We start from the raw sequence: 14088 nt of genomic DNA on the forward strand, positions 1-14088 counted from the left end.
TACTTATAAATATTTTATATTTGCCTTTAGTTTTATTTCATCTGAGAAGTCATATATAGAACTCAGAAAACATAATAGAGAATTATGTTCAAGTTAAAGGCAGTTATTTTTCATTTTTAATCATTATCTAGGGCTGTTTCTGCTCTTAGTTCCACATCAAATTGTGAGTCACTATACCTGAAGTAGTCCAATAAGAATGTTGTCCACACAATGGTGCACAAATGTTTTAGAAAAGAACAAGTGCACATAAATTGCAAATAACAATCTCCCAAAACATATAGACAGGTATTCTTTTTCTAGAGGATATTATGTGATCTTGTATGAATAACAGATTAACTTTGTCAGTGCATTATTCTGAGAAGCTGGAAACATAGGTTGGAGTTTTGGCTAATTTTTTAAATCATAGACCCTTTAAAAGTCTGATGAAAACTCTGGACAGTCCATGGTGGAAACGAACATATAACTTAAAAACTAATGTTTGTAACAAGAGTAGGGGATTCATACACAGTAAATTCCACTTGTGCATTCCTCTTGAATTCCATGACTTTCCCAAGTGGAAAAAAAAAGAGAGAGAAAGAAAGAACACTTACTAGATATGCACCCATGAGCATTTCATTTAACAAACAGACTCTATTCATTTTTCATAGATTGGGCAATTTGTGGAGAATATGATTTTTAAGTGTTAACATTCTCCCTTTTTGCTAATTTGAATTACTAAAGCATGTCATCTAAATAGATGCTAAATATCATTTAAAATATGAATGGACATATAGTTCAGCTAAAATTAAGAATAAATTTAGTCCAAAGGCAAATCAATTGCCTATGTAGCCTCAGTTTCAAAAGTATGTGAGGCTCTGGTATCAACGTAAGTTACTATAATACAGTTTTGTGTATTTTGAAAGTTTGTTCACATGCATAGAAAAGAGACATACCTACCCCTGCAGAAATGATAATGGCCTACAATTCATTGGCAAAATTTTTGCCATAATTATTTCAGTTTACAAACATGCCTGAGGTATGTTAATCATTAATTCAGTCAAAGGCAATTTTAAACATTCTATTAATTTGTGCATTCCTTTATTGCTTAATCAGAGATTCCATACTTCAAATGACAACTTCCAAAGTTAAGTGGACCCTATTACATTTCTCTATCGTGGATAACAGGATGAAGCTATGAGTAATGTGTCTACAATTTCACAGTCACCCCACAGATGAAGCATGGGAAATTTTACTTTGGTTGACTCCCTTCAGCAAGGGAGGTAATACTGAGATGATATCTGAGGATTTCATAATGGGTCAGGACATTTTCAGTTCAAAAACAAATATATTGGTGCTTGGGAGGCTCAGTAGGTTAAATGTTGACTCTTGATTTCAGCTCCAGTCATGATTTTAAGGTCCTGAGATCAAGCTCCATGTTGGGTTCTGTGCTGGGCATGGAGCCTGCTTAAGAGTCTCTCCTTCTCTCCTCCCTCTCCCCCCACCCCCTTAGCATGCATGTATGTGCTCTCTGCCTCTGAAAAAAATATGTATATATATATATATATATATATATCAAGATGCTCTAATTTTGTCACCAGAACTGGCATACTTTCAGGGGCTGAGGTGGAGGGTAATTCTCAAGAAGTCGTAGTTTCTGGTTAGGTATAAATCCAACCAAATAGTATAAAATGATAATGTTATAAATAAAATGTAACATTACTTATATAACATTATTATGTTCTAGTTAGGGTGTTTAGCTGTTCACATTTGTCATCATCAAAAATTAAGTACCCATTCCAATCAAACTTTTAACTCCATCACTTCACTGAAACTTAAAGGTTCCTCATGTCCTACAGTCTTTTACTTCTGATGGTCAGTTTTTTTTTTTTTCCTCTTACTCATCAGTAGCATTTGACACAGTTGATTGCTTCTCTTCCTTAATTCTTTCTTTATACTATTCCCAGAATAAACAAACTACTAATTTTCCTCCTACCTCATGGAGTGCTAATTTTTATATTAGGAAAATATAATCTTATCATGGAAAGGGGAGGCATAAAAGTTGAAAGTATACTGAAAAAATATTCTAAATCTACTGTAGTCTCTTCCCTTATTCAAAAATGATTTATCCAGTGGACCATGAGTATCAGGGACAGTGTTTAGATACTGGGTCTAAGCCTTAAGAGACATCACATGTTTTGGCTTGCCTCTCTTGGAGCTCCAGATCTCTGTAATGGGAGGAATGCAGCCCATGTACCTTCTACCCTTTCAGCCTTGGTTCCAGCATGGACCAAGAGGAACAAAGTCCAGAAGCTCTGTAGATGCACAGACCAAAGTAATGCCATGCTTAACTGACACACATAGTGGAAAAACGTTCTCATGGTTGAATGCCACTGAGATTTTGTGTTTGTTTGTCATAGAGCATTATTGCAGCAAAATCAGACTAGTGTGACATATTTCTCTGTACCTTCTCTCTCAGATAGATTTAAGAATACAACTAAATTTATATTTCTTGTAGAAGCTCTTAATCTAAATTGTATTTGATGAGAATAAAAACAGAAAAATAGACAAAGACTCACCTGTATGTGAAAAAAAATTATTAACTAAATTTACACATGGTTTTTGGCCTGAGCAATCTTTGCATTCATGATCAGATATATTACCATAGCAAATGTGGATATGTTAATTCATTGAAAATCACTTTAATTGGCAGTGAGTTTGAAAAAGTTAATGGTGACAGTGTGGTTTCAGGAAGGCCTTGAATAGATAGCAAGAGGCCTGAGCAGGTTATGGGAAATACTATATGCTAGAATAAATTACATATTCTGTTTTAGTGCTATAACATGTTGCAACTTGCTGTTAGTTGGGATTTCTGTTGACATGTTTTTCAAGGTTCATTAGGAGCTTCTTACAAAGTGAGGTTTGTAAACTGATGCATTTATTCCAAGGAAGTAGATACTGTGATGGTGTCTCTTTATGATAATGATCTATTGCTTCACTTTGCAATAATACTATCCTATATTACTTTTGGCCCCAAAATTAATGAGTTTCAAAACAACTCCTGAGACTTACTTATCATTAGAAAAGAGGAATAGAAATTAGATGCATAGTCTGAGAAGATGGCAGAAAGATGAGGTTTAAGCCTGAGAGAGTATAATTTGAACTCCATAGGCTGGCAGCAAACCTTGAAGATTGAAGTAAAAATATTTTCTGATATAAATCTTATTAAGTCCAGCTTTTATAGCATCTTGCTTTCTATTTCTTCTATGATGTTTCTTCCAACCTTTGTTCAGTAAATATTGTGCGCCCAGGATTTTGGTGGGGTACAATAAATAGGTTAGGAAGAAAAGTAAGATGGCAGTGGTGCTCTGCAGCAGTATCTGCCCTTAAAAAAATATGCAACCTAGTTTCTGAGACTCAGATGGCAACTATTATTTTCCTCCTTTACATGCTGTTAGTTTATCTGAATTTGAATGCAAATAGGTCTTTTTTTTTTTTTTTTTTTTTAAAGAAGGCTTCATTAAATCAGGGGGACCATTAGTTTGTACATAGTTATGTCCCTTGCCCGGATGGACCATGATTGATGCTCTCTGTTACATGTCATTAGTATTCATGGTGGTACTGGTGTAGCCGTTAAGAGTGAAAGCCCTGAGAAAACATCTAAGACTCTTATAAACCTGAATGCATTAGAGATAGCTAACCCCTTTTCCGTTTCCTCTTGCTGTTCAGAGTTGGCACAAACTCTGATTTTGAAGTTGTTTCAAGAGGGGTAAAAAAAATGTAAGCACACACACGCAAGAGAAGCAAAACTCAAATAGAAAAATAGATTCAACACAATAATGTATACCCAGTAATAGATTTGTAGAGGATTCATAGTCCAAAGTGATGTAAATCGGCCTCAGCCCATTTTTTCATTTCTGTGGCCCAGATCTTTCTACTCATTACTGGAACACATAGTTATGGTACTCAAAACCCCTTTATTTCAAAATGGAAATGAGAAGGAGCTGCAGATTTCTCCTATCCTCTATGAAGAATTGAAGAAGCATTTATTGTCTGAATTTCCTTGATTTCTTTTTTGCTTGTCACATGCTGCTTAATTATGTATTGCTTCGGTCTCATAAGTAATCATTTCAAATAACACAGTGGCCCATGTTAAGGAAATGATTCATCTTCCTAATGTATTTGAAACTATAGTTTGCAGCACTATTTTAGACACTACATTATAATTCTGCGTTATGCAAAACATCTTTGGAGGCTAAAATTAATGTAGATAAGAAGCTTATGCAACAGGAAAAATGAACACAGGGCAAAGCAAAGCAAAAATAAACCCCTCCTTCCTGACTCTTCTGCAGTCAATGAGACTGCACATTTAACATCCTCCTATACTCCCAGACACAGCAAGGCCTGTTACGTATCAAAGAAGGGGGCAGGGAGGGGAGGGAGACCAACCTGAATACAAAAGTCTTTAACTTCCTGTTTTTCCTTCTCTGCCTCCTTGTACGAAATCCTCTTTCTGTGACATAGGGATGGTACATCTTCAGTAAGATGAAAAGAGAAGACATTTTTAATGCCAATTTCTAAGCCAAATTAATTTTGACTTGTCAATTCATAGTCTCCAGGTCATCAAGAAGAAAACATGAAAGATTAATCTTGGAAATTTGTAGACCATTGAGTACAGAGGGATGACATATATTTATGAGTTAATGAGTTAATTCTCTTCACAGATTCCAAAGGAGATAGAAAGTTGATGGAGGTCCAGAAACTGAAAAAGCAACAGTGTTAATAAGCACAACATTTTTTATTCTTTACACAAACAAAAACAGGTACCATTTTTCCAAGTAGTAGTCTCACATTTATATAACAACTGTATGTGCAGAGATTATTTATACCACACATAATACATAAAAATTGAGTTTCGCCAATTCTGTTATCTGACACGACATTTAATCAAGAGGACAATAGCAATTAGAGCATAGCTGAGCAACATTTTTAGTCCTATGATTTCTAGATGCAAATGAGGACCTAGAAGATACTGACAAAGATTAGAAAAGAAAAGCCTATAGAAACAGAAGAGAAGAAATCCATACATATTGTAGAACCTCTAGACATGCTTCAAAGAAAGAAAGAAAAACATGGTAAGGACTCAAATACTTCTCTAAGAGGAATCACAAAATGATTTTTCACTTTAAAAAAACAAAACTCACTTTTACGGATAAGATAATTATAAGGCTTTATATTAAGATAAGTGCAGAAACATTTAACTATAAAGGAATTCCTGTCAAATGTGACTTTCTTCCTTTGTGCAGAGGAAGAAAGAGAAAATAAGTAGCAGAAGACCAGGAAGTAAGAAACTGGATAAATGGAATTGTGGCTGCAGAACCAATAAGAAGCCAATTTTATAACCCCCAGAATCTTCAAAGTATTGAAGGAGGATAGATCTTTTCCTCGTGTTTATTCTCTCCCGGTTTTTCAAATTCTCTTATAGTAACAGGTTGTGTTATTTGTTCTTTGTTACAACCCCATCAATCCCTTAACATTACACCTGACACACACTTGTATGAAGTTATCTTCCCCAAGACTTGCTCTGCTAGCCACATTTCCTCTATGGAGTTTAGAGCACTTCATAGACAATGCTTCCCTAATCAAATCAGGAAATAAAAGAGTTATCAGTTAGAAAATGTTGAATTCCTATATAAAGAAAGGAAATAGTGATAATCATGATATTTTAAGCTTTACAAAATTCTTACTTTTAAAATACTTTTTGTCATATTTATTTATCACAGTGACATAATAAAATATTCATAATTGAATAACACTTCTATTTCACATTTGAGTAAAATAAGGCTTAGACCACGGTTAAGTAACTTGACCATGCTCACAGATAACAGAGCCAGCTCTTGGTTCCAAGCCATGTCTAACTTCATTGCTATATAGCTAATCCTCCTCAAGTGGCTTAAAATAGCACTATTATTTATTATGTTCATTAGGTTCTGTGGTTTAGGAATTTGAGAGTAGCTTAGTTGAGTAGTCCTGGTTCAGGGTCTTCTATCAGTTCGCAGTTTTGATACTGGTCATAACTGCAGTCACCTGAAGGTTAATCTAGTACCAAAGAATCTATTTCCAAGATGGCTTGCTCATGTGTGACTTGTCAAGATGGTGTTGGCTTTTAGTAGGAGGCCTTAATTAATCGCCACGTGGGCCACTACATTTGGCTACTTAAGTGTATTCACAACATGGCATCTAACATCCTGTAGACAGATACTCCAAGGACAGAAGCCATGTGCTTTTTCTACCTAGCCTCAGATGACATCTCCTCATCATTTTTGCAATATCATATTCTTTACATAGATCAGTCTTATCTAATATAAGTGTGGGAGGGGATTATTGGAAGCCATCTTCAAGGCTGGCTGATACAAGTAACTATACCGTAAGTTTATTCTATGATTCATATATGTCCTTTTTTACTTACATTTCTAGGTTTTTGTTTTTATAATTATGTAGTTATAAAACTATATAATCATTTGGGTAGTAATTTCACATACTTGCTTTTCTTCTTTACCATTTGTCTTATATAGGCGAACAAGACCTGAGACTCCCTAAGGGTAAGCACTGGAACTTTCACCTTTTAACTGTTTATGGATTCTGTTATAATATTTTGGGTATAATGGGTTATCCATTGACTCTGAGTAAAAGAACAACTATACACGAGTGAATAAATTGATGAAACTAAGATATCTAATGTGTCAATGGATATGTCAGAATCAGGTTTAAAATTGCAGAGTTTCAGATTTTGAGTCAAGAGTGCCAGAATTTGTTGCCAGGAAGAAGGTCCCAGAGCAGATCAGATTTACCATCTCAAAACTCTAGCACAAGCAGCTATTTCAATCTCTTTTAGATTTATTATTTTTCTTATTTCAAATAATGTTAGTACTTTTTGCATGAAAATCATGTAAAAAAGTGATGACACAATAACATAATAAAACTAAAATATTCCAGAGGAATATGACCAGAAAATGTTCATTTTTCTATGAATTAGAAACTTCCTGAAATAATAAGAGGAACATATTGACTTAACTTATTCTCATAGAAAAATTAAACTGATTTCAGATAGTTTAAGATACTTTGGAAGATTGTGCATTATAATGAGAACCAACTGCAAGAAGGAAGCTAAGAGACTTTTTTCTCTTCTTAGAAATAAACAAAATGATCCTTTCCACTAATTCCATATGTTCATATTTCAAAACAGGGAAGATTTTTTTTTCCAAAATAGATCCTCTTACTCCCTAATAAACCAGCGTTGACTTTGATGAAGAGGCAAAGTCAAATGGGAAGAACAGAGAAATAGAAAAATAGAAAATTTTAAAATTAAGAAAATTAAAAATATAAAAAATTTCCCGTGTCTTTTAGTAGATTATTCACAAAAGTCTTTGTTGTACCTCTCCAAGTGACACCTCTGCAGTAGAGCACTGTCCTAAACACAGGCTTAAAATTTGGAGATCACCAAGACCACCATATACCAATTGCATTAATACCCACCGAGCTCCATATATTCATATTTATTTTGCTTTATTAAGGTATAATTGACTTATAATAAATGCACATATTTAAAATGTGAAACTACCAACAGAATGAAGATAATAACTATCCATAACTCTTCAAAGTGCCAGTGTGCTACTTGTTCATCTCTCCTTCATGTCATTCTCACCCTTCCAACTGCCTGAACCTCTGGCAACTATACCAGTTGCTTTCTGTTACTATAAATTCATTTGTGTTTTCCAGAATTTTATATAACTGGAAGGAATCAAATAGTATGTAGTATTTTTGGCCTGGTTTTATAATATAATAGTTGTCACATACACTATTAACGTATAATTATTTTGAGATTCATTCATATTGTCATGTTTCAAAAATTTATTCACTTTTATTGCCAAGGAGTACTTCATGGTATGGATATACCATAATTCGTTTATCATTTACCTGTTGATGAATATTTGGCTTGTTTCCAATTCTTTGTATTCCAAATAAATCGGTTGTAAACATTTGCATTGAAGTCTTTATATGAACAGATGCTTTTATTTATCTTGGATAAATATCTAGAAGTGAAATGGCTGAGTCTGTTGGTAAGTATATGTTTAATATTTTAAGAACTGCTACAGGGACACCTGGGTGGCCCAGTGGTTGAGTGTTTGCCTTTGGCTCAGGATGTGATCCTGGGGTCCCAGGATCAAGTCCTACAATGGGCTCCCTGCATGGAGCCTGCTTCTCCCTCTGCCTCTCTCTCTGTGTGTCTCTCATGAATAAATAAATAAAATCTTAAAAAAAAAAAAAAAGAACTGCTACATTGTTTCCCAAAGTGATTGTGTCATCTTCATTCCCCTAGTAACGTATCAGAGTTCAAGTTTCTCCACATCCTCGACAACACTGTTCCTGTCTTTTTAAATTTCAGCCATTTGGTTAGGTAGGTAACAGTGCATCATTATATGTTTAATTTGCATTTCCCTAGTGACATAGAACATCTTTCTGTCTGCTTGTTATCCATGTTTGCTCATGAAGAAGTATCACTTCAGGTCTTATGGCCCTATTTTATTATTTTTTATTATTAAATTTTGAATGTTTTTTGAAAATATTTTGGACATGAGTTCTTTATCAGATATATGATTTGCAAATATTTTCTCCCAGTATATGGCTTGTCTTTCCATTCTCTTAACATTTTCTTTCAAAGAGTAGGAATTTTAAATTTTGATGAAGTCTAGTCTATAATTTTGTTCTTTTATGGATCATGCTTTTGATATTATCTCTAATTGAGTATTTCCCTTATATAAAATCAGAAGGAAAGATATTTCTGCTTATTACTACACATTCGTGAAACAAGCCCTTTCTTTTTCTTTCTTTCTGAATAATATAGTTTCTCACATTCTGTGCATGTCTATTAAGTATTATTCTATAATAAAATAATCTTCATTTACTCTTTTTTAATTAATATTTTTATTTGAGTATAGTTGACACACAATTTCCATTAGTTTCAGGTGTGCAACATAGTGATCTGACAAGTTTATACATTATGCTATGTTCACCACAAGTGTAGCTACCATCTGTCACCATACAATGCTATTACAATGGACTGTATTCTTTAAGCTGTGTCTTTTATCCCATGACTTACTCATCCCTTTCTGAATACTCTACCTGAACTTCCATGAATAACAAGCTTTCTCTTCTGGCTGGCAGGGGTAGGCACTGTTCTCAGCTTTATGGGATAAGCAGACACTCTTCCCCCTAGTCTTTTCAAATGGCTCTTTCCTTGACCTCAGGTAGTTTCATTTCCGTGTGCAGGTCAGCACTCTGCTGAATACCTGATGGGAACTTCTACACATCTCCAGCATTCCTTCTTTGTGCAGTTCTCTCTTCTCTGATTTCCTGTCCTGAAAATTCTAGCTGCATTTGTCTCCTTTCACTCTCAGCTCTGTCTTTTCAACTCATAAGGTTTGATAGATACCTCTTCCTTCTACTGAACCCAGAAACTCTCTCAAAGCAGAAAGCTTATGTCCTTGTAAGCCTCACCTTGTTTGTTTCCCACCATCTGTCTGTGATCACTGCACTTCATTTACTAATGTTCAGTGTGTCTCATTTTATATATTTTGTCATGATTTTTGGTTAATTCAGGCAAGAAATTAAATCTGGTCCTTCTTAGTCCATCATATCTGAAGTAATTGTCTCAAGAATATTCTTTAACCATATATATTTTACCTATTTTCCCCATTCTTTTTTTTAAGATTTTATTTATTTATTCATGAGAGATAAAGAGAGAGAGAGGCAGAGACATAGGCAGAGGGAGAAGCAGGCTCCAGGCAGAGAGCCAGACATGGGACTCAATCCCGGGACTCTAGGATCACGCCCTGGGCTGAAGGTGGCGCTAAACCGCTGAGCCACCCAGGCTGCCGTATTTTCCCCATTCTAATATATTTCTTTTGATTCAGCCATTTTATTTTTCCTGTGTTCTTCCTATCCACTGATATTTTCATGATAGACAATGAGATAATATCTGGAGTTTCAGGAATATCTATTTGAGTTATTAGCATATAGCTTTTATTAAAGTTATGGATTTGGGTAAGGTTGCCTATATAAAAAGCAAAGATAGAGAAGAGGACTTATAATTTATTCCTGTCTATGCGATATTTAAATTAATATGTTTTTATATAAATGATTTCACATATATTTGCATGCAGGATGACCTGAGTTGTATGCTTATCCCCTTTTTAAGTGTGGATGAATCTTGAGTCCAGGACTATGGCTTCTCCCTCATCTGTCATCCCAGTATAAAGTATAGTTAATGAGGAAATTGGTGAGTAGTGAATTTAGTATAAAAGACAACAGTATAGGAGTGAGAAGAGAATCTAAAAAGAAACTGCCCACCTTGTCATTATTTTATTCTTCAAAATGAATTATTGCAGTCCTAATCAGAATAGATACTTATCTTTACTAAGAAATAAAGTTCAATTATCAGTCATCAAAATAAGTATTTACTTGGTCATATATCTCCAAAACATTAAGGCTTCCACATGTATAAGTTTACTGTAACCAAGACACATGCTTATTTGTATGCAGTGCGATGAAACAATTCATTTGAACTTTATGGAATGTCGTTATCTGGATGGTTTATGGTTATTTGGATTATATACTAAAACTGAAAAAAAAACACTGCTTGATCTTATGGATGCCCTGTAGTGGTGAAATCAAATGTACATATCAATATGGAAGGTCATTTTTAAGAATCTAATTTTTATAAGAATTTCAGTCTTGCCTTGACAGAAGTCCTAATTTGTTTGATGAATGCTTTGATAATTCTAGCAAGAGGCTAAGAAACATGCAGTCTTCTAGAACCTTGGATTATGAGAACCTGGTGGAATTGCTGTGTTAAAAAGAAAGGGATGCTTTTCTTTCAGAAAAGAGAAGGGAGAGACTAGCAGAGGACAAGAACTATTGGGATGGGGTCAAGGAGATGGGAAATATAAAGAAAGAGTTTTTGGGATCCCTAGGTGGTGCAGCGGTTTAGCGCCTGCCTTTGGCCCAGGGTGCGATCCTGAAGATCCCGGATCAAATCCCACATCGGGCTCCCGGTGCATGGAGCCTGCTTCTCCCTCTGCCTATGTCTCTGCCTCTCTCTCTCTCTCTCTCTCTCTCTCTGTGTGTGACTATCATAAATAAATTTAAAAAAAAAGAAAGAGTTTTTGAGAGAAGAGAAATATTTGATGAGTATCCATTAAATCATTTGCTATTTAGTGTGCAAAATAACCATCTCTTTTTGTTTTATGAAACATTTAGTGAAGTCATTGTGGCTCCTAAAGATTTGGGGAGCAGATTTTCTTTCCTCAGGTTATAATGAAGTTCAGGGTCTGGGTGAAGGATTGGGATGGGACAAACCCAGAACTTCCCAAAGGTACATAGCTTTTACAGGACAAGTATAGTGTTACAGAAACATTGAAGACTTAGGTACTCTGGATACCATTAGGGACTTAGGTAAGTTACTAATTAACCAAAATTTTTTGAGGCTTTTTTCCTATTGGTATAAAAAGTCTCTTATGCTTTGTTCTGTAGAGCATAACAAATAACACAGGTCACTTTGCTAGTCTGTATTATTATTTCAACAAGCAAAGCAGATTTAGGTAAAAACTTTTTCATTACCTCCTAGGATTATTTTGAAGTTTATATTTATAAATTTATTTCAAAGTGTTTCTAGAAAAATATCTGTTGAATTTATATAGCTCTGGGCCTAAGAGGTCTTATTAATATCTGGCAGTTTCACTTAGGTTTTTTAGATAATTCTAATTTTCAATGAAGTTGATGGCACGTAATGTTTCTATAAATTGATAGAGTTTTCTTCTGTTGTTTTTTAAAGGTAGAGGTTTTTCTCCAAAGAACAGAGGAAAAGCAGCCTTTTTTTTGAGATGAACTCCCTGTTAATAAACTGGAATAGACTTTGAAGTTGTCATATTCTTTTTAGATGAATGGAAAAACATTTCAGTGCTTTCAAAAAAGGGGAATGAAAGGCAACTTTCTATAAGGATTTTTTAAATGAGTAAAATGACATAAGGCATTTAATTCTTCATTCAGATTAGTGCAGGTTTGTGAAATACATGATAATTATTTATACTCTTTGATAACTCACTGATAAATATGATATTGATAAGCAAAGTGGAAGGTTGTTTAGGGTAAAGAGTGGCTTAGAGAAACTCTTTCAACATTTGTATTTATGTTAAAATCAACATAACAGTAGTATTATGCCAAAAACAGAAACTATTTTAACTGGATTTCCACTTAATTTTATTTAAAAAATCTGTTAATAACCATATAGTATGTTCTCCCTTCCCACTAGTCATTTTACCTAAAAATGTTCGCATTTTTTCTTTCAACTGTATTTGATAGATTTACATTTTATTTTAGGCTAAAGGGTAGACTAAACTAGCTGATGTCTTCATGACCTGGATACAAATTTTTCAGTAGCAAATATTTTGAGTGCAGGCTGTCTAGGTGATGTTAACAGCGGTGGTAGATAGAAGTATTACTTAATTTATAGTTAAACATAACTTTTTAACTTGAGACATCACCAGATAGCACTACATCCATCTAGTTCATGAAATTATTTCTGTTGTATAGTTGCTAATCTCTTTCAGTTGTACCTTATCCCATTTTGCTAATCTCTTTCAATCGTACCTTGTCCCTATTTTGCTACTTATTCCTATTTCCCCAGAAATTTTTATTAATTTTCTTGGAAAATCAAACTACAGGTTTAAAGTAACAAAAAGCTACTTCTATTGTAAGTAGTATCAAACCTGATTTTTTCAGTTATTTCCTATAAGTTATCTCATGTTTGTTTTTTCTTTTTTTTTGGAACTAAAAATGAAGAAATTAAATAAAGATCAGAAAGGTCAAGTGACCTGCTCTAGATCAAAAAATACCAAATAGATAACTCAGCTATCTAAGAAGGCAAAATTCCAATTTCTGTCTTCCTTTCATCATATCAAAATGGACATATTGAATAAGGTAATGGAGTGGAATATGGGGCACTGGGCATCATATAGTTAATCATATTAACTCAGCTACATTGTTGAGGGACCCTGCCAAATGGATAATCTCTAACCTCAAGGTGTTGAAAAATTATTATGAGAATGGGAACACAGGCTCATCTTTATAAGTGCCATACATTATCATGATATGATATGAAAATTGTTAAAAAGTTCTGAGACCAAAGAAGAGGGACTAACTGTACTTATCTGAGAACATTGTAAGATGAGAAAATATTTTTAATAGAAAGGCCATTGTAGGTTTTTAGTCATTGCATGAGAGATGATAAGTTCTTGAATGATAATTTGTGGCAATGATAATGGAAAAAAAAATATTCACACATTCTGGAAACATTGTAGAACTTGTTACAGGAGAGTTAACACCCATCTTGAAAAGAGCCTGTGTTAGTTCTGTATTGCTGTGTGAGAAATTACTTACCATAAAATTCACAGCTGAAAACAATACCCACTTATTATCTCCTAGTTCTGTAGGTCAGAAGTACAGGTAGGTTTATCTGGGTCCTCTGCTCAAAATCTGCAAGGCTAATACCAAGTCATAGCCAGGTCATTTTCTCATCTGGATTTTAGGATTCTCTTTCAAATTCAGGTTCTTGTAGATGAAATTAGTTTCTTGTGATTGTAAGATGTTCCTATTTCCTTGCTCCAGTCAGCCCAAGGTTACTCTTAGCTCCTAGAGATTGCCAGTCTTCTTTGCCACATGGCCCCTTCCATCTCCAAACCCAGCAATGGAGATGTTTACTGATTTATTTATTTATCAATAAATATTTATTAAATATTTCTTATACTGTTGGCCACTAGTTGAAATGATTGAAATATACTTGCATTCTTGGGGAGCTTGTATTCTAATGGGAAAACAGAATATAAAATGTAATGTAGAAATTATTACAATGACGATCTGTCTGAATAAAGGGCGTGTAAGTAAGTCTAACTAAGAGAATGAAGAAAAGTAAAGGATAGTGATGCTTGAAAAAACAGGATGGGGAGAATATTACTGCAGAGAGTTGATGCCTACAAAAGCAGGTAAATATGAAAC

The 14088-nt window shown here is 34.2% G+C and overlaps 1 long non-coding RNA gene across 1 annotated transcript in view; it reads left to right on the forward strand.

Moving 5' to 3' along the window:
* The window catches only part of LOC144280927 (uncharacterized), a 764680-nt gene that overhangs the window by 551669 nt on the left and 198923 nt on the right, over positions 1–14088 (forward strand). The window contains exons 8-9 of the long non-coding RNA XR_013349369.1: positions 6552–6578; positions 10200–10315. This is a non-coding gene — a long non-coding RNA (uncharacterized LOC144280927). The remainder of the gene's footprint in view (positions 1–6551; positions 6579–10199; positions 10316–14088) is intronic.

Source organism: Canis aureus, chromosome 12 (genome assembly GCF_053574225.1).
Source record: "Canis aureus isolate CA01 chromosome 12, VMU_Caureus_v.1.0, whole genome shotgun sequence".
NCBI classification, from domain to species: Eukaryota; Metazoa; Chordata; class Mammalia; order Carnivora; family Canidae; genus Canis; species Canis aureus.